General features: G+C 36.3%; 1 protein-coding gene across 3 annotated transcripts in view; it reads right to left on the reverse strand.

The window, feature by feature from the left end:
* Nucleotides 1-24,012, reverse strand: part of LOC134753828 (dorsal-ventral patterning tolloid-like protein 1) — a 166,211-nt gene that overhangs the window by 62,031 nt on the left and 80,168 nt on the right. Inside the window, exon 1 of one of the 3 annotated variants that reach the window (XM_063689786.1) lies at nt 844-1,143. The exons of the other annotated variants lie outside the window; for them this stretch is intronic. The gene's annotated coding sequence lies outside the window, so the exon portion shown is untranslated. Of the gene's footprint in view, nt 1-843; nt 1,144-24,012 lie in introns of those variants that run through there. 3 annotated transcript variants of the gene reach the window in all.

The raw sequence follows: 24,012 nt of genomic DNA on the forward strand, positions 1-24,012 counted from the left end.
TTTTTATTTGTTTTACAAGGGGGCAAAGTTGTTGTTTAATCTCTCGTGCTAATATTGATACCTATTGATAATATAAGTATATTGATGGTTTCGAGGCACGAGGGTTAAACAAACTTTGCCACCGAATGAAACACAAATTTTTCACCACACCAACACAAGGAAAATGCTAACTGTAAAATATGTATCAACGAAATTAAAGCAAATCGATTCAAAATAAATTCAAAATCATAATTTAAAAGTCAATTTCTACCAGCCAACATAGAGAAATAACTCAAAATTTGTATTTGATTACTTTGTCCCACATGTGGATAAAATGCAACTTTCTCATCAGTTTTTGGACAATCAAGAGAGCCTTTACCATCTGGTGTGGTGAAAATTAATTAGACTAGACTTAAGCAACACTGCGCGCGATCCCCGCTGCCAATCTCCGGTTTACTTTGCAGGCTGTGGGGGCCGACTTAAAACAATAGATTTTCCGCGAATAAAAGGAATCCAGTGCAAAATTAAAAGGTGAGAAAAGAAAAACTTTTTTCATTTTCCATTAGGAACAACATTCAAGACGGTTTTATCTCGTACTCTCCTTTAACAAAATTTGAGTAGGGTGCTAAAAGGTATTTTATTAGCTTTCTCCGTCACGTGTCATTTTAGTTCTGCAGCCCGAAGCATCACTGTAACAGTACGTAACTGTAATAGTACTTACCTATTAGGTATCTGAAAACCAGATATCAAAATAAAATTCCATCAACTGTGCTGATCAACAACAAGCGACAAGCGTAGATCTCATGTAAGGTTTGAAGTCCCTCAGTAGGTGGGTATTACAAAAACAACAATGAATGTAGGTACCTCTCGTCCACCTCCGCTAGGAGCCGCCTTTCGCCTCGATGTTCTGTCCGACCACAATGATGAGGATGATGAAGACCAGCAGCAGCACCAGGATGCAGCAGATGGCGACTGCGAGCATGGCCGCGTGTTCGCCCAGCTTGGTGGCGCCCCGCGCGGCGCACGCGCGCGCCGCTGCAAGCGTCGCCCCGACAACTGGCGCGCTAATGATACCGACTAACCACTTGCACTTCGAAAGCTAATCGCTTTTCACTATTTTTTATGTCTTTCAATTTTAAATACCGAACTTCCGTTTTGATAAAATCTACCTATTCTGTTTCCTTTATTGTCGCGTTTTCTACCACGCACCACTTTAAGGATAATGTACCGTCTTAACGGTTTTTAACTATTTACCCGGCATACTTATTTATGGACGGTAGGTACGGTAAGTAGATTCTTGACAGGTAGTATCGGGATTTGCTGTCAAGACTGTCAGAAATCATAAATTATCCAACCGATACCAAAACTGTCAGAAAAGTTATACAGAAATTTTCATTTGGATACCTCATTAACATCAACGAGTATTTAGACTGCGTCGACCGTCCAGTGGCGTCCTCATTAGGGAATTCCCCTAATGCGGTTTTAACACCCCCAGGCACTGACTAAAATAACCGACATGGTATCATATTACATCTCTAAACTTTATTGTAGTAGAAGTATTGCGTTGCGAGACGGGCATCTTTTTACATGTAATGTTTTTGATGGGATCTCATCTCTTTTGTAGGCAGTCCTTCTTTTCGGGTACTACTTCTTGTACGTCAGCTACCACTTTTCTCAAAGCTCATACTCATACCCGTCCCACACTATACTATTACTCATACCTGTACAATACTCATGGACATAAGCTGTATTTACTTGTATTCATCCAATACTCATACCCAAAAGTCCCCATCCCACACCATACCCGCACATGAGTGCCATATGTATGGTATGAACCTATGCCATATTCATATTCTTACCATACCCATAGCCATACCATACTCATACTATTAGGTACACATCTTTATCTTTTATTTATTTATTTTATTTATAGACTTTTACTTTACCTATTTGTTGGAACCAGGGGGGTGTCACTTCGCAGTTTAGGTACATTTGGCCGGCGCGCCTCCCGGGCAGGCGTATGGCAATGGGCTGCCGCTCGACTCGCGCAAAATTGAAAATACATAATGCCTTCGAAACCTAAATCTATAGATATTGTTCTGTTTACGGATGTCTGAATAAACGGAAGAACAAGGAAGCAGAAATAACATTTTTTTTTAATTTCGGATTATATTGACCGACATATTTTCAAAGGAATAAGTATTTCTGTTCGCTCAAAAGTGGTAAAGCACCAGGCAACGATGGCATCCCAGTAGAAGCTTTAAAAGCGAATTCGAAAGTTGTGGCCGATATAATGTATCCCTTGGTCTCTGCGATATGGGAAACTGAACAAGTGCCGGAAGACTGGAAAGAAGGCCTACTAATAAAGTTGCCCAAAAAAGGGAACTTGTCCCAATGTTCCAACTGGAGAGGAATAAACCTGTTGCCGGTGTGCTCCAAAGTCCTCTGCAAGATCCTGTTACACAGAATGGCGAGTGCTGTCGATTGCACGTTAAGGGACGAACAGAGTGGATTTAGAGCAGGGCGGTCTTGCATTGACCAAATCAACGTTTTACGTATGATTTTGGAGCAGTGCAATGAAATGCGCAGCGAACTCTTCACTCTGTTTGTGGACTTCGAGGAGGCGTTCGACAGAGTCAAGTGGGCAAGTATATGGCGCATACTGAGGAAAAGAGGTATACCAGACAAGATCATAAAAAATATACAAAATCTTTATATGGGTTCCTCTTGTAGAGTTATGCATAAAGGGCAGTTGTCAGACCGTATACCTGTCACGGCTGGGGTAAAACAGGGTTGTTTGCTGTCGCCGTTGTTGTTCCTCGTCGTTTTGGATGACGTGATGCGCAGAGTAACAAGCCAAGAGAGGAGGGGGCTCCCGTGGGTTAATGGAGGAAGCCTCGAAGACATTGACTTTGCCGACGATCTATGTTTACTCGCAACATCACGGGAACATCTTCAATCCAAGGCCAATGATCTTGCGGGATTTGCTGCAGACGAGGGCTTACGCATAAACTGTTCGAAAACAAAGTACATGCGCCTTAACACCTTGGATGCAGCGCCAGTATATGTCGACGGTGAAGCAGTTGAGCAAGTTGAGCGATTTACATACCTAGGGAGTGTGGTCGATCCGTCAGGGGGAGCGGACAGCGATATCGAATCACGCATCAACAAGGCGCGAGCAGCATATGCGCAGCTGAAGCCTGTATGGACGTCCACCGTGATAACTCGTCGTACGAAAATCAGGATGTTTAACTCCAACGTCAAGTCGGTCCTGCTGTACGGTTGCGAGACATGGCTTGTGAGGAAAGATGTCACCAATCGTCTGCAGGTGTTCATAAACAAATGCCTGCGACGCATTCTAGGGATTTACTGGCCACGAACCATCTCAAACGTCAGACTATGGCAGATGACTGAGCAGAAACCCATAGGATGTGAAATCCTTGAAAGGAAGTGGCGTTGGATCGGACACGTACTCCGTAGGCCGGACAGCCATCTGGCCAAGCAGGGTCTACGCTGGAATTCGGCTTGCAGTAGACGGTCGGGGGGGCCGTGTACTACATGGAGGCGATCAGTTGAGAAAGAGGCTGGCTCAACTGGACTCGACTGGAAAGAGCTGGAAGTAGCCGCTCAAGATCGTGACAAATGGAGGATTCTTCTGCGAGCCCTATGTCCCTAATGAGGGATAACAGGAATACATCATCATCATCAAGTATTTCTGTGGCATACCTACTTCCGTGAGAATCAGACATTCTATCTCCGGATAAAAAAATTATGTTTATAGAATCAACGTTTGTAATTCCTACATATTTATCTTAAAAATAATAAATCAGTAGGTATAGGTACAAAAACTTGTCAAGTGACAACCCCGTGCCGACACTCACAGCTCGGTCATAAAACTGCGGCGCGCAAATAAGATTCACGGTTCGTGCGCGGTCATAAGTTTCAATTTTGCTTGCAGGCGGCGAGTATAGGTATAATTTTATATGTAAATCTGACTTTTGTGAATGAGTGAATTTTCTGTACGGTAGTACTATTAGTTATTCTGTGTTGGAACTGCAAAAATAACTTTGTAATAGCATATATTCATATGGGACTACAAACTTACTTATGCAGTTCCTATATCTTTAAAATGTGACTGATAGTGCAATATTTTTAGGTTTTTTACGGCTTGTTAAGCTAAAAACTACATATGTTTAAAATTTTAAGCTTGTTGGTTGGCTAGAAGTACCTTAGACTTATGATGATCGGTGAGTGAGTGAGTGTGTCAGTGACAAAAGTAAGGAACTTTGACGTGCAATAATTCTTAGACTACAAGTTCAAATTGAATGTTCTTGGGAATATATGTAAGCCATATTATGCCCTATATGTCACTGAAAATTCAGGGCCAGCACAAAAGTAGAGGACGTCGAAAACGGCCTGAATCGCTTCGAGAAAAGGATGGTACGGCCGTGCCTCTTTGTTTTGCTCGACTTGGCAGATAAATCAGTATATTGTTTTTATCGTCCTACTCATTCCCCAACTTTTGGTCTGTCACTTATTTTAAAAATGTGGCCACCATTGAGCCACTGGATGGTCGACGCAGTCTTTAGGTATATAAAAACAAAAACTATAAAATCATATAAGCTGCAACAAACATGAGACCGAGGACCTATTACAATGACTATTCAGAAATTTAAATGCGCTCTGCAATTTCGTCTGAAATCTCCTCGACGGATGTTGTGCGTCGTGATCCCAATTAGACGGATCGAGACTCCTGGAAGAATAGCCTCGATGGAACATTAAGATGGTATACGTTCGTTTTCCGGCCTTGAAAACCTGCATGTGCTGCATAAAGAAACTGCCTGTTTTGATTTAAGTAGTAGAAGTGGAACTGCTGACGAAGGCTAGAACAAAATTTCTCACAACATCGCGTAATTCACGTTTGGTTTCCCATTCCTTTTCTTGGGGTATAAATAAGTAACTCATAAACACTCTTTAAGTGAAACTAGTCGCGATTAACGCTAATAGAAATCCGCAGTGAAACAATGCATCCTGTTCTAGTAATGCCACACCAGTAGTCAAATATAAAATTTATTATCGTTTTAAATAGTTTTTGAACTCTGTTGTTTTTGTTACTATTTATCTACAATCCAGAGTAGCAATTTTCATTTCAAAGAACTTAGCGCTACAGACAAGTTCAAATTATTCATAAAACGAGAACAAGTCATCATCAGCCGATCCTCATTAAGTATCTCATTCACGGTCGAGAGAATTCAATCTGAAACAGCGAGGCTCTATGGTAATGCGCTGCGATGCCCGTACACAACGCAATAGTTAGGTATTGACAAGGGGCAAAGTTGTTGTTTAACCGCTTGTGCTAATATTGATACCCGAGCAAGCAGAAGATTTCAAAATTGAATTAGAATCTAAGAATATTGAGCGTTGCGAGGGTTTCAACGCACGAGGGTTAAACAAATTTTGCCACAGAGAGAAACACAAAATTTCTCACTACACCAACGCGAGGAAAATACTTATTGTAAAATATCAAACAAAATCAAAGCACATCAAATCGAAATGAACGTTATTAAATATTTATTACACAAATTCATCATTTAAAAGTCAATTCTAACAGCCAATATAAGGAAATAACTCAAAATTTGCATTCGATTACTTTGCCATACATGTGGCTAAAACGTAACTTTCTCATAAGTTTTTGAACAATCAAGAGAGCCTTTGCCAGCTGGTGTGGTGAAAATGTTTTTTTCTAGGGGTCGATGGGATCAATAAACAGCCGGGTAAGGGGGAAGAATGGCCAGTGGCAATGCCAGTTGATTCTGTAAGAAAGTTTTGGCAGTACATTAAGGTTAAAGCGAGATATAGTGTCGGAAATACATACATAAAATGTTGATGTCAAGAATCGTTAACAAAGTTTCAATTATATAAATTATTCTCTGACTTAGCTAACTCGTCATAACAAGAACGCGATAGTTTATTATTATTATGTAGTATAATAGGTACATAATAATAAACTAAAACAACAAATTAGACACTTCCTGGAAGATGGATCTATGACAGACAATAAAACTTAATGTCATCTATTTTCGGGCCGCACAAATTTCCACGATCCGATTACCGTCGTAATATCATTACGTCCGTAACGAGCGCAAATGCGGTCAACCGCTACCGGCATTTCGCACAGTCATGCACATGCGTCGGCAATCATATCAGTCTAATTCAATCATAATTTTTAGATTTTAGATTAATTTGTGAACTACATAGTTGAGCTACAGAAATATTTTTAGCTTCATAAATTCAAGAAACACAAAACATAATATACAACCGTAAGTACCCGAAGTTCAGATCCGTTTCGAAGTAGTTTTCAGAATTATCAAGAATGTGGACATTTGTATTACTAATGTTCTTTCATCTTTGGGTACAGAAAAGACATATATGTGAACGCTAAATCTGTAAAATATCTATTAAAGAAAACATTACAGCTAGCTACAAATTATTTTAAACTAAACAGCGTAAAACTAGAAATTAATAGAAACATTGTATTGATATATCAGATTCACAATCTATCTATACATATAATAAAGCGGAAGAGGATCGAAAGTCTGTACATGGAAGATATTCGAAAAAAATTGTCTGGGGATACTTAGAATCGATAACAGAACGTTCCAACAGTTTTTAGAATTTTTGTCTGTTTATATCTGTTTGTCTGTTTATTTGACCGCGCATCACGTGAAAACGGCTGAACGTATTTTGATGAAAACTTTACTAATCTGTCGAGAAAATCCCCGGCCAGGTTATAGGCTATAAAAAGTCAACCCCTAAAAGGGGGGAGTAGCCACGATCGATTTAGTCGAAGGTGCAGGTCCTAAAATACGGTGCTGCGTGAACAAAAGTTTTGCTTTGGCAGGATTGGTTCTTAGGACCCAAGGATGGATTTAAGAAGTAAAGCCACCAAGATTTTTGATATAAATTGGGGAGGGGGGCTTTTGATTTAGTTCAGAATGATACTAGACTTGACTTAGAACCTAATCCAAAACTCCCCTCTGCCAACAAACGGTCTCCCCTCTGCCAACAAACTGTCTCCCCTCTGCCAACAAAATGTCTCCCCTCTGCCAACAAACTGTCTCGCCTCTGCCAACAAACTGTCTTGCAGTTTGGCAGAATAATAAAATGTAAAATAGGGTTTATTTCGCCAGAATACATGATTTATTTATTATTTATTTATTTTTATTTAATCTTAAACCCCTTACCTGCATAAAAATTTTGGGTGGCTCCACTTCTTAAATACATCTTAGGAACACAAAGATTAATTCTGCCAAAGGAATTTTTTATTAAGAGAACGTCGTATTTGACCTTTTTTTCGCTTGAGCACTCTCGACTAAATGAGTTAAGTTTGCACCTAAATCTTATGGCGCTACTTCGGAAGGTGCAAACTTTTTTTTCAAATATGTGCTACGTCTGTAGAGTACCCTGCCAAACTAACAGATGGCGCTGAAATTAATACGTTGTGGCATGAATAAGCCACCGAGGAAGGATTTTGTCAAATTAACCAAGTTTAGAAGAGGGGGTACGGATATCAACAATTTTTTTTTTTTATTGAATAAATTAATTACCACACATTGCATAGTGCCATCTTTTGGGGAACAGAGAAAACATAAGGCAATCAAGTAAACTAAAAATGACATAGTTACGTTACGTAGTGGTAAAATCAACACACATATCACCACGCGTTTAATTGCATAGGTAATTATTTAAAATTATAAATTTTCTCTATCATGAATTATACCTAATCGTAATTATATCACATCCATATTCATACGTATCGCCTCCTTTTTGCCGAAGCAATTAAGACGAAAGTAGAGGACCCGCGTGAAATCACCTTTTCATACAAATGTCCTCATTTTCCTCTCTGGATATTAACATTATTCAAAATATTTTGACACAATTAGTTGTGTATCAAGTTGTCAACCACAGCTATGCCCCTACGTTAGATTTTTTATTACTTTTTTATTAAAAAAATTGTATGAAATCTGTTTTTTGCTCCTAATTTTTACAATAATCAAAAAATCGAAAAAACAAACGTAGGTAAATATACATCACTTTAAAATATCAAAAAATGTTGCATAAATCACCCAATAAGTATTCATTACAATTACAATTATTTATTAATAAATTACAATTTTACACATAGTAATTACATTACAATACTATTCTAAATTGACATCATTTTTCATATCCTTACATTAAATTATAAAAATTACAAATATTACAATGCATTCAATGACTATTCATTTATTATGTTTTTTTATATATATTTATATACATCTTATTAATATTTACATGTCACTCCCTAAGGCCTTGCCTCGCAAATTGCAACAAAATGCTGAGACAGGGCCTCTTCCCTACTGCACACATTGCTGGACCCGTGTGTAATTTTTATGTTTTTAATGTGTAAATAATTTAATTTTTTGTTTTGATTTTTTCTGTTTTTTCTGTGTTTTTGCTATTATTTTTATATTCCCTTTTTTAAACATCTTTTTTCTTTCATTGTATTGTCCTGTGTATATGTGTTTTATGGAATAAATGTCTTTCTTCTTCTTCTTCTTCATCAAATTATGTAAAAATATTTTCCATAATGTCAATATCCAGAGAGGAAAATGGGGACTACCTTTGTATGGAGAAGCGGCCGTCCCCTTTCCTCTTAATAATGGCCACGAAGGTAGGTACTTTACAAAATAAACATTTTTCTATGTCGTTAGCGGAATAAATGTTAAACGCGTTACTATGCCTTCCCGGAAAAAATCGAAATATCATATATGGGTGCTGATAAGCAATAATGTGTGAACCCACAAAAACTTAAAAAACCGGTCAAGTGCGAGTCGGACTCGCGTTCCAAGGGTTCCGTACATTACACAATTTAAACAATGTATTCTTCATGTGAAATGTCTTTAAAAAACCCGTAGGGGTCGGATCAAAAACTAAGTAATTAAGTCCGACTCACGCTTGACTGCACATTTCTAATAAGTTTTCCTGTAATCTATAGGTAAAGATCTATTTTGTGTATTTTTTTCAAAATTTTTGACCCAGTAGTTTCGGAGATAAAGGGGGAATGGTCATTTTTTGCCTATTTTCTTGAATAACTTCTAAACTGTTTATCTTAAAATTATAAAAAAAATATATTTGAGATTATCACAATGAGCTCTTTCATTTGATATGTAACACGATATAGTTAGAAAAACTTTTTTTTTTTAATTTTCTCATTTACCCCCCCCCCCCCCCCCCCAAAGTGGCCCCCGTGTTTAAAATTCATTTGTTTACGTTACATGTCTGTCTTTGGGTCACAAAATTACATATGTATACCAAATTTCAACTTAATAGGCCTAGTAGTTTTGGAGAAAATAGGTTGTGTCAGACGGACAGACAGACAGACAGATGCACGAGTGATCCTATAAGGGTTCCGTTTTTTTCTTTTGAGGTACGGAATTCTAAAAATGAGATTTTAATGCCATATTGTAGCTGGTCCGCTCGACTTCATTTTGCAAAAATGACCTTGAAGAAAAATGAACAAAATCTGACATTAAAATAAAGAGACAAATTTTAAATAAATAATACTACGGAACAGTTTTGTTCTTGTTCCCAATTCTCTTTACGGTCTTAACTTTTAGCATTTCTAAATACGTACGCGTAGTTTTCGGAAAGTTTAAGTAGAAAAAATATTATATTATGAATTTCAACTCCAAAGTCGGCCATGCTCATATTGGTTCGTCACAATTGTATTTTAAATTGTGAGATTTCTCGTTATATAATATTTGGTGACTGTGATATTTTTTCTCCTTCTACTCCTGTCACTGAACTTCTCACAAAAAATACGACTATACACCACGATGTACAATTTTATGTTAACATTGTGTTTAGTTACTGGGTCTCATTAGTCGAAAACTCGGACAAAAGCACAGGCTAAGAACACCGCTGGGCAAGGCCGAGGGCCCTCGCCGCTGCTCGTAATTGTCTTACCTAAACATAAACAATTCGCCGTAATTACGACAAGTATTGTTTACTTAAAAAAATTATTACGCTACTGCCTGAACAAATCTAATGCTATCTGTTATATTTTGGTAAAAAAATCGATAAAACCTGTTCTTATGTCTCATTTTGGCACTTGGGATTCGAAATAGAAAGAACTTTATGAGCATTTTGTTTTGTTAATAAGGGGATGAACAAATAAAAAATTGAAGGAAAACCTATAGTGGTAAGCATACCACATGTCTCCATTTGTTACAGATAAATGCTATGTCAATGTTTCACACGAAAACTTCAAATTATAGGTATCCAGAAATAGACATCGATTTATCTAAACCTAGCTCCAACGGCCCAATTCCCCCGTCTTCGTAACACGTCTATTATGACATATTATCTTGTATATTACACTTATCTGAAACTGAAATATCACAGTAAATATACTGACAAATAAATACATTTAACTTCATTTCATTTCAGTGTCAAAAATATAGGCAAATATACCACTAATCTCAATCGGACCAGATCTAGGAGCAAAATTCGTAATGTATCAATTGTAGTGGTGACAAGGGTTGACAGTCAATCGTGGTGCTGCTGGCTGTCCCGGCCTAGTTGGAATGTGATGGAGCAGCAAATTAAATTGGAACTCTCAATAGATAATATGTAGGACTGAACATTTTCTACGGTAATAATAAAATGAAATACCTATGAATGAAAATGGAGTAACATTTGATTGGTTTAAGAAAGTCCTGGAACTTGTAACAGGTTTAACATTTCGTTGGTTAGTCATTCAATTTACATATCAGTTGAAAGACATTCACTTTCTGGAGAAAGGGCTCCCCAAGGTCTCCACAACGACAACGACCAGTCCTGCTCTGTCCTCATTCTAAGATTTTTGCGACCTTGACACCACCTTTACCTTGTGGGGAGTCTTCGTACTTATTAATATCTTTTTGAAGACGTAATTCCCAAAATTGAATAAATTATTCAGAATATTGAATAAGCCTCTCAATTTAACTGTAAGTCTAGTTTGCTTATGTCTCGCGAAATCGTGATAATTCATTGTACAATCAAATTATTGCACTGCTTCAAATCAGATAATATTACCTCAGTTAGTTTTTTTTAGATATTGGTACTAACAAAGATATAGATGGATACCGTAATAGATGGATACAGTCTAAGGAAAAAACGTGCCTCGAAAATCACGAAAATTTGATTCTCGATCAGAGGGCCGCCACTAGTTTTGGCCTACACTCGTATAGAGGGCGTTGACGGTTTCGTTTGTTATTTATAATTTTAACGCATATCAGTGAAAGAAAATGGGTCAAAATCATAAAAATAATTAATGCAAATAAAAAAAATCATTTATCAATATTTAAATACATTTTATCGTATTTTTATAAATATTTATTTTTAGTTTTAAAGTGTGTCGACAGATGGCAGTGAATTTACTGGGGTTACAAAATTTACTATGACAGTACCGCTCTAGTATAAGTTACTCTATGGTACTAATGATCTCTAAGTATCAAACTGTAACTACAAGTGGTTAAAATATTTTATTGCTATAAAAACTTTAATTGTTCTCGTAATTTCAGAATGCTAAAGACAAATAGTTATTTGTACAACAAGAGAGCAAAGGTTGATATTTCTTCGAGTGCTTATTTTGAGTCCCGTGCAAGCGAAAGATTCTATAACAGATTCACGAGCGTAGCGAGAACTTTGATCTCGTGTAGTACACAAGATGTTATTCTCCTCATCAGTGAGAACATATTCGGAAGGAAAAATACAACCTGAGAAAATGTAATCGTTCTTCATCACTTTTTTTTACTCATGTTTTCATAAGGTATTCTAGCAATTAAGTCTAATTACCGCCATAAAATACAATAACAAAACGAAAGAAACTTCAATGAAATAATATGGAAATAACAAACGTTAATTGACAATTCCATCGACAACTTTTTTGGTAAAAAAAAAAACCTTTATAAGATACGGTCCGAATTGCGGACGGTGGCTATTTGTCAACTATAGCAGAGATTGTTAAAAGTAGAATTTTTTTTTGTGATAATCTTTGTATTTTTTTAAGTTCATTATTTTAATTGTACAATAAAATACGTAAAATATAGTTTTTATAAAAAAAAAACATTAATGAATTTTTACGAATGTACATTAAAATGACATTCGAATATAAAGGTCACTTAAATGTCATTTTGTCTCACTCAATGAGCAAAAATACGATTTTGCTCACTGTTTTTAAGCAGCAAAGTACCCTTGTTCGAGCTGCTAAGGTAAAAAATAAAATGTCAAGAGGTATGTATGTATCCAAATTTTGAATAAATAGACATAAATATTTACCAGTGCCGTGCCAAATAAGTAGGAACTTACAGTCAGGTTTTGAACATTAGATCAACAAACATTGTTTTTTAAGAATAACACTAGCAAATAACAACTATGTATAACTTGTAAACCACAATAATTATCTAAAACTACTATTTGAAATCGATTAATTACACGAACGTTACAAAAAATTCTATAAATTTTAAATGTAAGTCACGAATACGGTTTTAATTTTATAAATGATTATTTTTATTCGATTGGGAAGTACACGGCTGAGGCCACAGTCGGTCTCGGCGGGGGTGCGGCGCCCGCGGGGTCCTGGCACGTACTGCCGCGCCGCGGCCTGCACGCCCATCTGCCTCCGAGATGGATTAGCCGAAAACACCTTTTCCCGCCTACAAGCATTATTTTAAGGCTTAGAAACGCACCGGTGTGAAGTTAGCGGCCAAAGTTATCGGCCAACGATAACCCGACCAAATTAAGAAGTCAAATTTTTTTACTTGTGCATTTCTATAAAAAGAGCTTAAGTCGGATATTTAATGGTCAAAAGTGAAGGAAAAGGTGAGGCGTCACCCTATTAATAACATATCAGGATACATTTTACCAACTAGGTATCAAAAATGACTTGAACAGATCCCAACATAATGTACTATACAAACCTACTATAAACGCATTTTTAGATACCAAGACGCTTCAAATATATTATTTACAGAAATAAAAAGCTTTTATCAAAGCTTTTAAACCCAATTAACCGCGCTTTTCAGAGTTGTTTCACGAAAGCTTCACAAATCACCAATTTTACCCAACTTCTAGAAATAAAGACACTTTCATACTTACTTCAACGTACACAGCTGTCATAAGCTTTCATAAAAAGCTTTCCGAACCGACTTTCCTCGCTAAACATAGATATTGCAACAGAAAAATCGTTAGCGGCGGAACGATTCTGAAAATATTTTTTTAAATGATGATAATTTCTAGATATGGAAAGTAATTATTACATCAATGTAAACCAAGAGCTTTTGTCAAAAGCTTTCAAAACCCAATAACCGCGCTTTTCACAGTTGTTTCACGAAAAATTTCCATTCACCGAGTCAGCGGCCGAAAGCTACACAAATCACTGATTTTACCCAACTTCTAGGAATTAAGACACTTTCAAACTTACTTCGTCGTACACAGCTGTTATAGGCATTCCAAAAAAAGCTTTCAGAACCGACTTTCCTCCCTAAATATAGGTATTGCAACTGAAAAATAGTTAGCGGCCGAACGATTTTGAAAATATTATTTAAATGGTGATACACGTCTAATTATGGAAAGTAATTATAACATCAAGGAAAATTATAAATCAAGAGCTTTTGTCAAAGCTTTCCAAACCCAATAACCGCGCTTTTCACAGTTGTTTTACGAAAAATATCCATTGGCCGAGTCAGCGGCCAAAAGCTACACAAATCACCGATTTTACCCAACTTCTAGGAATTAAGACACTTTCAAACTTACTTCGTCGTACACAGCTGTTATAGGCATTCCAAAAAAAGCTTTCAGAACCGACTTTCCTCGCTAAATATAGGTATTGCAACTGAAAAATAGTTAGCGGCCGAACGATTCTGAAAATATTTTTTTAAATGGTGATACACATCTAGAGATGGAAAGTAATTATAAAATCAAGGATAAATATAAATCAAGAGCTTTTGACAAAGCTTTCCAAACCCAATAACCGCGCTTTTCACAGTGGTTTTACGAAAAATATCCATTGGCCGAGTCAGCGGCCGAAAGCCACACAAATCACCGATTTTACCCAACTTCTAGAAACAAAGACACTTTCAAACTTACTTCATCGTACACAGCTGTTATAGGCTTTCCAAAAAAAGCTTTCAGAACCGACTTTCCTCGCTAAATATAGGTATTGCAACTGAAAAATAGTTAGCGGCCGAACGATTTTGAAAATATTATTTAAATGGTGATACACGTCTAATTATGGAAAGTAATTATAACATCAAGGAAAAATATAAATCAAGAGCTTTTGTCAAAGCTTTCCAAACCTAATAACCGCGCTTTTCACAGTTGTTTAAAGAAAAATATCCATTGGCCTAGTCAGCGGCCGAAAGCTACACAAATCACCGATTTTACCCAACTTCTAGAAACAAAGACACTTTCAAACTTACTTCATCGTAAACAGCTGTTATAGGCTTTCCCAAAAAAGCTTTCAGAACCGACTTTCCTCGCTTAATATAGGTATTGCAACTGAAAAATAGTTAGCGGCCGAAAGATTCTGATTTTTTTTTAAATGGTGATACACATCTAGATATAGAAAGTAATTTTAACATCAAGGATAAATATAAATCAAGAGCTTTTGTCAAATCTTTCCAAACCCAATAACCGCGCTTTTCACAGTTGTTTTACGAAAAATATCCATTGGCCGAGTCAGCGGCCGAAAGCCACACAAATCACCGATTTTACCCAACTTCTAGAAACAAAGACACTTTCAAACTTACTTCATCGTACACAGCTGTTATAGGCTTTCCAAAAAAAGCTTTCAGAACCGACTTTCCTCGCTAAATATAGGTATTGCAACTGAAAAATAGTTAGCGGCCGAACGATTCTGAAAATATTTTTTTTTAAATTGTGACAGATCTAATTATGGAAAGTAATTATAACATCAAGGAAAAATATAAATCAAGAGCTTTTGTCAAAGCTTTCCAAACCTAATAACCGCGCTTTTCACAGTTGTTTAACGAAAAATATCCATTGGCCTAGTCAGCGGCCGAAAGCTACACAAATCACCGATTTTACCCAACTTCTAGAAACAAAGACACTTTCAAACTTACTTCATCGTAAACAGCTGTTATAGGCTTTCCCAAAAAAGCTTTCAGAACCGACTTTCCTCGCTTAATATAGGTATTGCAACTGAAAAATAGTTAGCGGCCGAACGATTCTGATTTTTTTTTTTTAAATGGTGATACACATCTAGATATAGAAAGTAATTTTAACATCAAGGATAAATATAAATCAAGAGCTTTTGTCAAATCTTTCCAAACCCAATAACCGCGCTTTTCACAGTTGTTTTACGAAAAATATCCATTGGCCGAGTCAGCGGCCGAAAGCTACACAAATCACCGATTTTACCCAACTTCTAGGAATTAAGACACTTTCAAACTTACTTCGTCGTACACAGCTGTTATAGGCATTCCAAAAAAAGCTTTCAGAACCGACTTTCCTCGCTAAATATAGGTATTGCAACTGAAAAATAGTTAGCGGCCGAACGATTTTGAAAATATTATTTAAATTGTGATACACGTCTAATTATGGAAAGTAATTATAACATCAAGGAAAAATATAAATCAAGAGCTTTTGTCAAAGCTTTCCAAACCCAATAACCGCGCTTTTCACAGTTGTTTTACGAAAAATATCCATTGGCCGAGTCAGCGGACGAAAGCTACACAAATCACCGATTTTACCCAACTTCTAGGAAATAAGACACTTTCAAACTTACTTCGTCGTACACAGCTGTTATAGGCATTCCAAAAAAAGCTTTCAGAACCGACTTTCCTCGCTAAATATAGGTAATGCAACTGAAAAATAGTTAGCGGCCGAACGATTCTGAAAATATTTTTTTAAATGGTGATACACATCTAGATATGGAAAGTAATTATAACATCAAGGATAAATATAAATCAAGAGCTTTTGACAAAGCTTTCCAAACCCAATAACCGCGCTTTTCACAGTGGTTTTACGAAAAATATCCATTGGCCGAGTCAGCGGCCGAAAGCCACACAAATCACCGATTTTACCCAACTTCTAGAAATAAAGACACTTTCATACTTACTTCAACGTACACAGCTGTCATAAGCTTTCATAAAAAGCTTTCCGAACCGACTTTCCTCGCTAAACATAGATATTGCAACAGAAAAATCGTTAGCGGCGGAACGATTCTGAAAATATTTTTTTAAATGATGATAATTTCTAGATATGGAAAGTAATTATTACATCAATGTAAACCAAGAGCTTTTGTCAAAAGCTTTCAAAACCCAATAACCGCGCTTTTCACAGTTGTTTCACGAAAAATTTCCATTCACCGAGTCAGCGGCCGAAAGCTACACAAATCACTGATTTTACCCAACTTCTAGGAATTAAGACACTTTCAAACTTACTTCGTCGTACACAGCTGTTATAGGCATTCCAAAAAAAGCTTTCAGAACCGACTTTCCTCGCTAAATATAGGTATTGCAACTGAAAAATAGTTAGCGGCCGAACGATTTTGAAAATATTATTTAAATGGTGATACACGTCTAATTATGGAAAGTAATTATAACATCAAGGAAAATTATAAATCAAGAGCTTTTGTCAAAGCTTTCCAAACCCAATAACCGCGCTTTTCACAGTTGTTTTACGAAAAATATCCATTGGCCGAGTCAGCGGCCAAAAGCTACACAAATCACCGATTTTACCCAACTTCTAGGAATTAAGACACTTTCAAACTTACTTCGTCGTACACAGCTGTTATAGGCATTCCAAAAAAAGCTTTCAGAACCGACTTTCCTCGCTAAATATAGGTATTGCAACTGAAAAATAGTTAGCGGCCGAACGATTCTGAAAATATTTTTTTAAATGGTGATACACATCTAGAGATGGAAAGTAATTATAAAATCAAGGATAAATATAAATCAAGAGCTTTTGACAAAGCTTTCCAAACCCAATAACCGCGCTTTTCACAGTGGTTTTACGAAAAATATCCATTGGCCGAGTCAGCGGCCGAAAGCCACACAAATCACCGATTTTACCCAACTTCTAGAAACAAAGACACTTTCAAACTTACTTCATCGTACACAGCTGTTATAGGCTTTCCAAAAAAAGCTTTCAGAACCGACTTTCCTCGCTAAATATAGGTATTGCAACTGAAAAATAGTTAGCGGCCGAACGATTTTGAAAATATTATTTAAATGGTGATACACGTCTAATTATGGAAAGTAATTATAACATCAAGGAAAAATATAAATCAAGAGCTTTTGTCAAAGCTTTCCAAACCTAATAACCGCGCTTTTCACAGTTGTTTAAAGAAAAATATCCATTGGCCTAGTCAGCGGCCGAAAGCTACACAAATCACCGATTTTACCCAACTTCTAGAAACAAAGACACTTTCAAACTTACTTCATCGTAAACAGCTGTTATAGGCTTTCCCAAAAAAGCTTTCAGAACCGACTTTCCTCGCTTAATATAGGTATTGCAACTGAAAAATAGTTAGCGGCCGAAAGATTCTGTTTTTTTTTAAATGGTGATACACATCTAGATATAGAAAGTAATTTTAACATCAAGGATAAATATAAATCAAGAGCTTTTGTCAAATCTTTCCAAACCCAATAACCGCGCTTTTCACAGTTGTTTTACGAAAAATATCCATTGGCCGAGTCAGCGGCCGAAAGCCACACAAATCACCGATTTTACCCAACTTCTAGAAACAAAGACACTTTCAAACTTACTTCATCGTACACAGCTGTTATAGGCTTTCCAAAAAAAGCTTTCAGAACCGACTTTCCTCGCTAAATATAGGTATTGCAACTGAAAAATAGTTAGCGGCCGAACGATTCTGAAAATATTTTTTTTTAAATTGTGACACAGATCTAATTATGGAAAGTAATTATAACATCAAGGAAAAATATAAATCAAGAGCTTTTGTCAAAGCTTTCCAAACCTAATAACCGCGCTTTTCACAGTTGTTTAACGAAAAATATCCATTGGCCTAGTCAGCGGCCGAAAGCTACACAAATCACCGATTTTACCCAACTTCTAGAAACAAAGACACTTTCAAACTTACTTCATCGTAAACAGCTGTTATAGGCTTTCCCAAAAAAGCTTTCAGAACCGACTTTCCTCGCTTAATATAGGTATTGCAACTGAAAAATAGTTAGCGGCCGAACGATTCTGATTTTTTTTTTTTAAATGGTGATACACATCTAGATATAGAAAGTAATTTTAACATCAAGGATAAATATAAATCAAGAGCTTTTGTCAAATCTTTCCAAACCCAATAACCGCGCTTTTCACAGTTGTTTTACGAAAAATATCCATTGGCCGAGTCAGCGGCCGAAAGCTACACAAATCACCGATTTTACCCAACTTCTAGGAATTAAGACACTTTCAAACTTACTTCGTCGTACACAGCTGTTATAGGCATTCCAAAAAAAGCTTTCAGAACCGACTTTCCTCGCTAAATATAGGTATTGCAACTGAAAAATAGTTAGCGGCCGAACGATTTTGAAAATATTATTTAAATTGTGATACACGTCTAATTATGGAAAGTAATTATAACATCAAGGAAAAATATAAATCAAGAGCTTTTGTCAAAGCTTTCCAAACCCAATAACCGCGCTTTTCACAGTTGTTTTACGAAAAATATCCATTGGCCGAGTCAGCGGACGAAAGCTACACAAATCACCGATTTTACCCAACTTCTAGGAAATAAGACACTTTCAAACTTACTTCGTCGTACACAGCTGTTATAGGCATTCCAAAAAAAGCTTTCAGAACCGACTTTCCTCGCTAAATATAGGTAATGCAACTGAAAAATAGTTAGCGGCCGAACGATTCTGAAAATATTTTTTTAAATGGTGATACACATCTAGATATGGAAAGTAATTATAACATCAAGGATAAATATAAATCAAGAGCTTTTGACAAAGCTTTCCAAACCCAATAACCGCGCTTTTCACAGTGGTTTTACGAAAAATATCCATTGGCCGAGTCAGCGGCCGAAAGCCACACAAATCACCGATTTTACCCAACTTCTAGAAACAAAGACACTTTCAAACTTACTTCATCGTACACAGCTGTTATAGGCTTTCCAAAAAAAGCTTTCAGAACCGACTTTCCCGGCTAAATATAGGTATTGCAACTGAAAAATAGTTAGCGGCCGAACGATTCTGAAAATATTTTTTTTTAAATTGTGATACAGATCTAATTATGGAAAGTAATTATAACATCAAGGAAAAATATAAATCATGAGCTTTTGTCAAAGCTTTCCAAACCTAATAACCGCGCTTTTCACAGTTGTTTAAAGAAAAATATCCATTGGCCTAGTCAGCGGCCGAAAGCTACACAAATCACCGATTTTACCCAACTTCTAGAAACAAAGACACTTTCAAACTTACTTCATCGTAAACAGCTGTTATAGGCTTTCCCAAAAAAGCTTTCAGAACCGACTTTCCTCGCTTAATATAGGTATTGCAACTGAAAAACAGTTAGCGGCCGAACGATTCTGTTTTTTTTTTTAAATGGTGATACACATCTAGATATGGAAAGTAATTTTAACATCAAGGATAAATATAAATCAAGAGCTTTTGTCAAAGCTTTCCAAACCCAATAACCGCGCTTTTCACAGTTGTTTTACGAAAAATATCCATTGGCCGAGTCAGCGGCCGAAAGCTACACAAATCACCGATTTTACCCAACTTCTAGGAATTAAGACAGTTTCAAACTTACTTCGTCGTACACAGCTGTTATAGGCATTCCAAAAAAAGCTTTCAGAACCGACTTTCCTCGCTAAATATAGATATTGCAACTGAAAAATAGTTAGCGGCCGAACGATTCTGAAATTTTTTTTTTAAATGGTGATACACATCTAGATATGGAAAGTAATTTTAACATCAAGGATAAATATAAATCAAGAGCTTTTGTCAAAGCTTTCCAAACCCAATAACCGCGCTTTTCACAGTTGTTTTACGAAAAATATCCATTGGCCGAGTCAGCGGCCGAAAGCTACACAAATCACCGATTTTACCCAACTTCTAGAAACAAAGACACTTTCAAACTTACTTCATCGTACACAGCTGTTATAGGCTTTCCAAAAAAAGCTTTCAGAACCGACTTTCCTCGCTAAATATAGGTATTGCAACTGAAAAATAGTTAGCGGCCGAACGATTCTGAAAATATTTTTTTTTTAATTGTGATACAGATCTAATTATGGAAAGTAATTATAACATCAAGGAAAAATATAAATCAAGAGCTTTTGTCAAAGCTTTCCAAACCTAATAACCGCGCTTTTCACAGTTGTTTAACGAAAAATATCCATTGGCCTAGTCAGCGGCCGAAAGCTACACAAATCACCGATTTTACCCAACTTCTAGAAACAAAGACACTTTCAAACTTACTTCGTTGTACACAGCTGTTATAGGCTTTCCCAAAAAAGCTTTCAGAACCGACTTTCCTCGCTAAATATAGGTATTGAAACTGAAAAATAGCGGCCGAACGATTCAGTTTTTTTTTTAAATGGTGATTCACATCTAAATATGGAAAGTAATTATAACATTAAATGATAAATATAAATCAAGAGCTCTTGTCGAAGCTTTCCAAACCCAATAACCGCGCTTTTCACAGTTGTTTTACGAAAAATATCCATTGGCCGAGTCAGCGGCCGAAAGCTACACAAATCACCGATTTTACCCAACTTCTAGGAATTAAGACACTTTCAAACTTACTTCGTCGTACACAGCTGTTATAGGCATTCCAAAAAAAGCTTTCAGAACCGACTTTCCTCGCTAAATATAGATATTGCAACTGAAAAATAGTTAGCGGCCGAACGATTCTGAAAATATTTTTTTTAAATGGTGATACACATCTAGATATGGAAAGTAATTTTAACATCAAGGATAAATATAAATCAAGAGCTTTTGTCAAAGCTTTCCAAACCCAATAACCGTGCTTTTCACAGTTGTTTTACGAAAAATATCCATTGGCCGAGTCAGCGGCCGAAAGCTACACAAATCACCGATTTTACCCAACTTCTAGAAACAAAGACACTTTCAAACTTACTTCATCGTAAACAGCTGTTATAGGCTTTCCCAAAAAAGCTTTCAGAACCGACTTTCCTCGCTTAATATAGGTATTGCAACTGAAAAATAGTTAGCGGCCGAACGATTCTGATTTTTTTTTTTAAATGGTGATACACATCTAGATATGGAAAGTAATTTTAACATCAAGGATAAATATAAATCAAGAGCTTTTGTCAAAGCTTTCCAAACCCAATAACCGCGCTTTTCACAGTTGTTTTACGAAAAATATCCATTGGCCGAGTCAGCGGCCGAAAGCTACACAAATCACCGATTTTACCCAACTTCTAGGAATTAAGACACTTTCAAACTTACTTCGTCGTACACAGCTGTTATAGGCATTCCAAAAAAAGCTTTCAGAACCGACTTTCCTCGCTAAATATAGATATTGCAACTGAAAAATAGTTAGCGGCCGAACGATTCTGAAAATATTTTTTTTAAATGGTGATACACATCTAGATATGGATAGTAATTATAACATCAAGGATAAATATAAATCAAGAGCTTTTGACAAAGCTTTCCAAACCCAATAACCGCGCTTTTCACAGTTGTTTTACGAAAAATATCCATTGGCCGAGTCAGCGGCCGAAAGCCACACAAATCACCGATTTTACCCAACTTCTAGAAACAAAGACACTTTTAAACTTACTTCATCGTACACAGCTGTTATAGGCTTTCCAAAAAAAGCTTTCAGAACCGACTTTCCTCGCTAAATATAGGTATTGCAACTAAAAATAATTAGCGGCCGAACGATTCTGAAAATATTTTTTTATAAATTGTGATACAGATCTAATTATGGAAAGTAATTATAAAATCAACGAAAAATATAAATCAAGAGCTTTTGTCAAAGCTTTCCAAACCTAATAACCGCGCTTTTCACAGTTGTTTAACGAAAAATATCCATTGGCCTAGTCAGCGGCCGAAAGCTACACAAATCACCGATTTTACCCAACTTCTAGAAACAAAGACACTTTCAAACTTACTTCATCGTACACAGCTGTTATAGGCTTTCCCAAAAAAGCTTTCAGAACCGACTTTCCTCGCTTAATATAGGTATTGCAACTGAAAAATAGTTAGCGGCCGAACGATTCTGATTTTTTTTTTTAAATGGTGATACACATCTAGATATGGAAAGTAATTTTAACATCAAGGATAAATATAAATCAAGAGCTTTTGTCAAAGCTTTCCAAACCCAATAACCGCGCTTTTCACAGTTGTTTTACGAAAAATATCCATTGCCCGAGTCAGCGGCCGAAAGCTTCACAAATCACCAATTTTACCCAACTTCTAGAAATTAAGACACTTTAATACTTACTTCAACGTAAACAGCTGTCATAAGCTTATATAAAAAGTTTTCCGAACCGACTTTCCTCGCTAAATATAGATACTGCAACAGAAAAATCGTTAGCGGCGGAACGATTCTAAAAATATTTTTTTAAATGATGATAATTTCTAGATATGGAAAGTAATTATTACATCAATGTAAACTGTAAATCAAGAGCTTTTGTCTAAGCTTTCCAAACCCAATAACCGCGCTTTTCACAGTTGTTTTACGAAAAATTTCCATTCACCGAGTCAGCGGCCGAAAGCTACACAAATCACCGATTTTACCCATCTTCTAGAAACAAAGACACTTTCAAACTTACTTCATCGTACACAGCTGTTATAGGCTTTCCAGAAAAAGCTTTCAGAACCGACTTTCCTCGCTAAATATAGGTACTGCAACTGAAAAATAGTTAGCGGTCGAACGATTCTGAAAAACATTTTTTTTAAATTGTGATACACATATAATTATGGAAAGTAATTATAACATCAAGGAAAAATATAAATCAAGAGCTTTTGTCAAAGCTTTCCAAACCCAATAACCGCGCTTTTCACAGTTGTTAACGAAAAATATCCATTGGCCTAGTCAGCGGCCGAAAGCTACAGAAATCACCGATTTTACGCATCTTCTAAAAACATAGACACTTTCTAACTTACTTCATCGTACACAGCTGTTATGGGCTTTCCCAAAAAAGCTTTCAGAACCGACTTTCCTCGCTAAATATAGGTACTGCAACTGAAAAATAGTTAGCGGTCGAACGATTCTGAAAAACATTTTTTTTAAATTGTGATACACATATAATTATGGAAAGTAATTATAACATCAAGGAAAAATATAAATCAAGAGCTTTTGTCAAAGCTTTCCAAACCCAATAACCGCGCTTTTCACAGTTGTTAACGAAAAATATCCATTGGCCTAGTCAGCGGCCGAAAGCTACAGAAATCACCGATTTTACGCATCTTCTAAAAACATAGACACTTTCTAACTTACTTCATCGTACACAGCTGTTATGGGCTTTCCCAAAAAAGCTTTCAGAACCGACTTTCCTCGCTAAATATAGGTACTGCAACTGAAAAATAGTTAGCGGTCGAACGATTCTGAAAAACATTTTTTTTAAATTGTGATACACATATAATTATGGAAAGTAATTATAACATCAAGGAAAAATATAAATCAAGAGCTTTTGTCAATGCTTTCCAAACCCAATAACCGCGCTTTTCACAGTTGTTTAACGAAAAATATCCATTGGCCTAGTCAGCGGCCGAAAGCTACACAAATCACCGATTTTACCCATCTTCTAGAAACAAAGACACTTTCAAACTTACTTCATCGTACACAGCTGTTATAGGCTTTCGCAAAAAAGCTTTCAGAACCGACTTTCCTCGCTAAATATAGGTATTGCAACTGAAAAATAGTTAGCGGCCGAACGATTCTCAAAATTTTTTTTAAATTGTGATACACATCTAATTATGAAAAGTAATTATAACATCAAGGTAAAATATAAATCAAGAGCTTTTATCAAAGCTTTCCAAAACCAATAACCGCGCT

The sequence above is a fragment of the Cydia strobilella genome, chromosome 2 (genome assembly GCF_947568885.1).
Source record: "Cydia strobilella chromosome 2, ilCydStro3.1, whole genome shotgun sequence".
Lineage (NCBI taxonomy): Eukaryota > Metazoa > Arthropoda > Insecta > Lepidoptera > Tortricidae > Cydia > Cydia strobilella.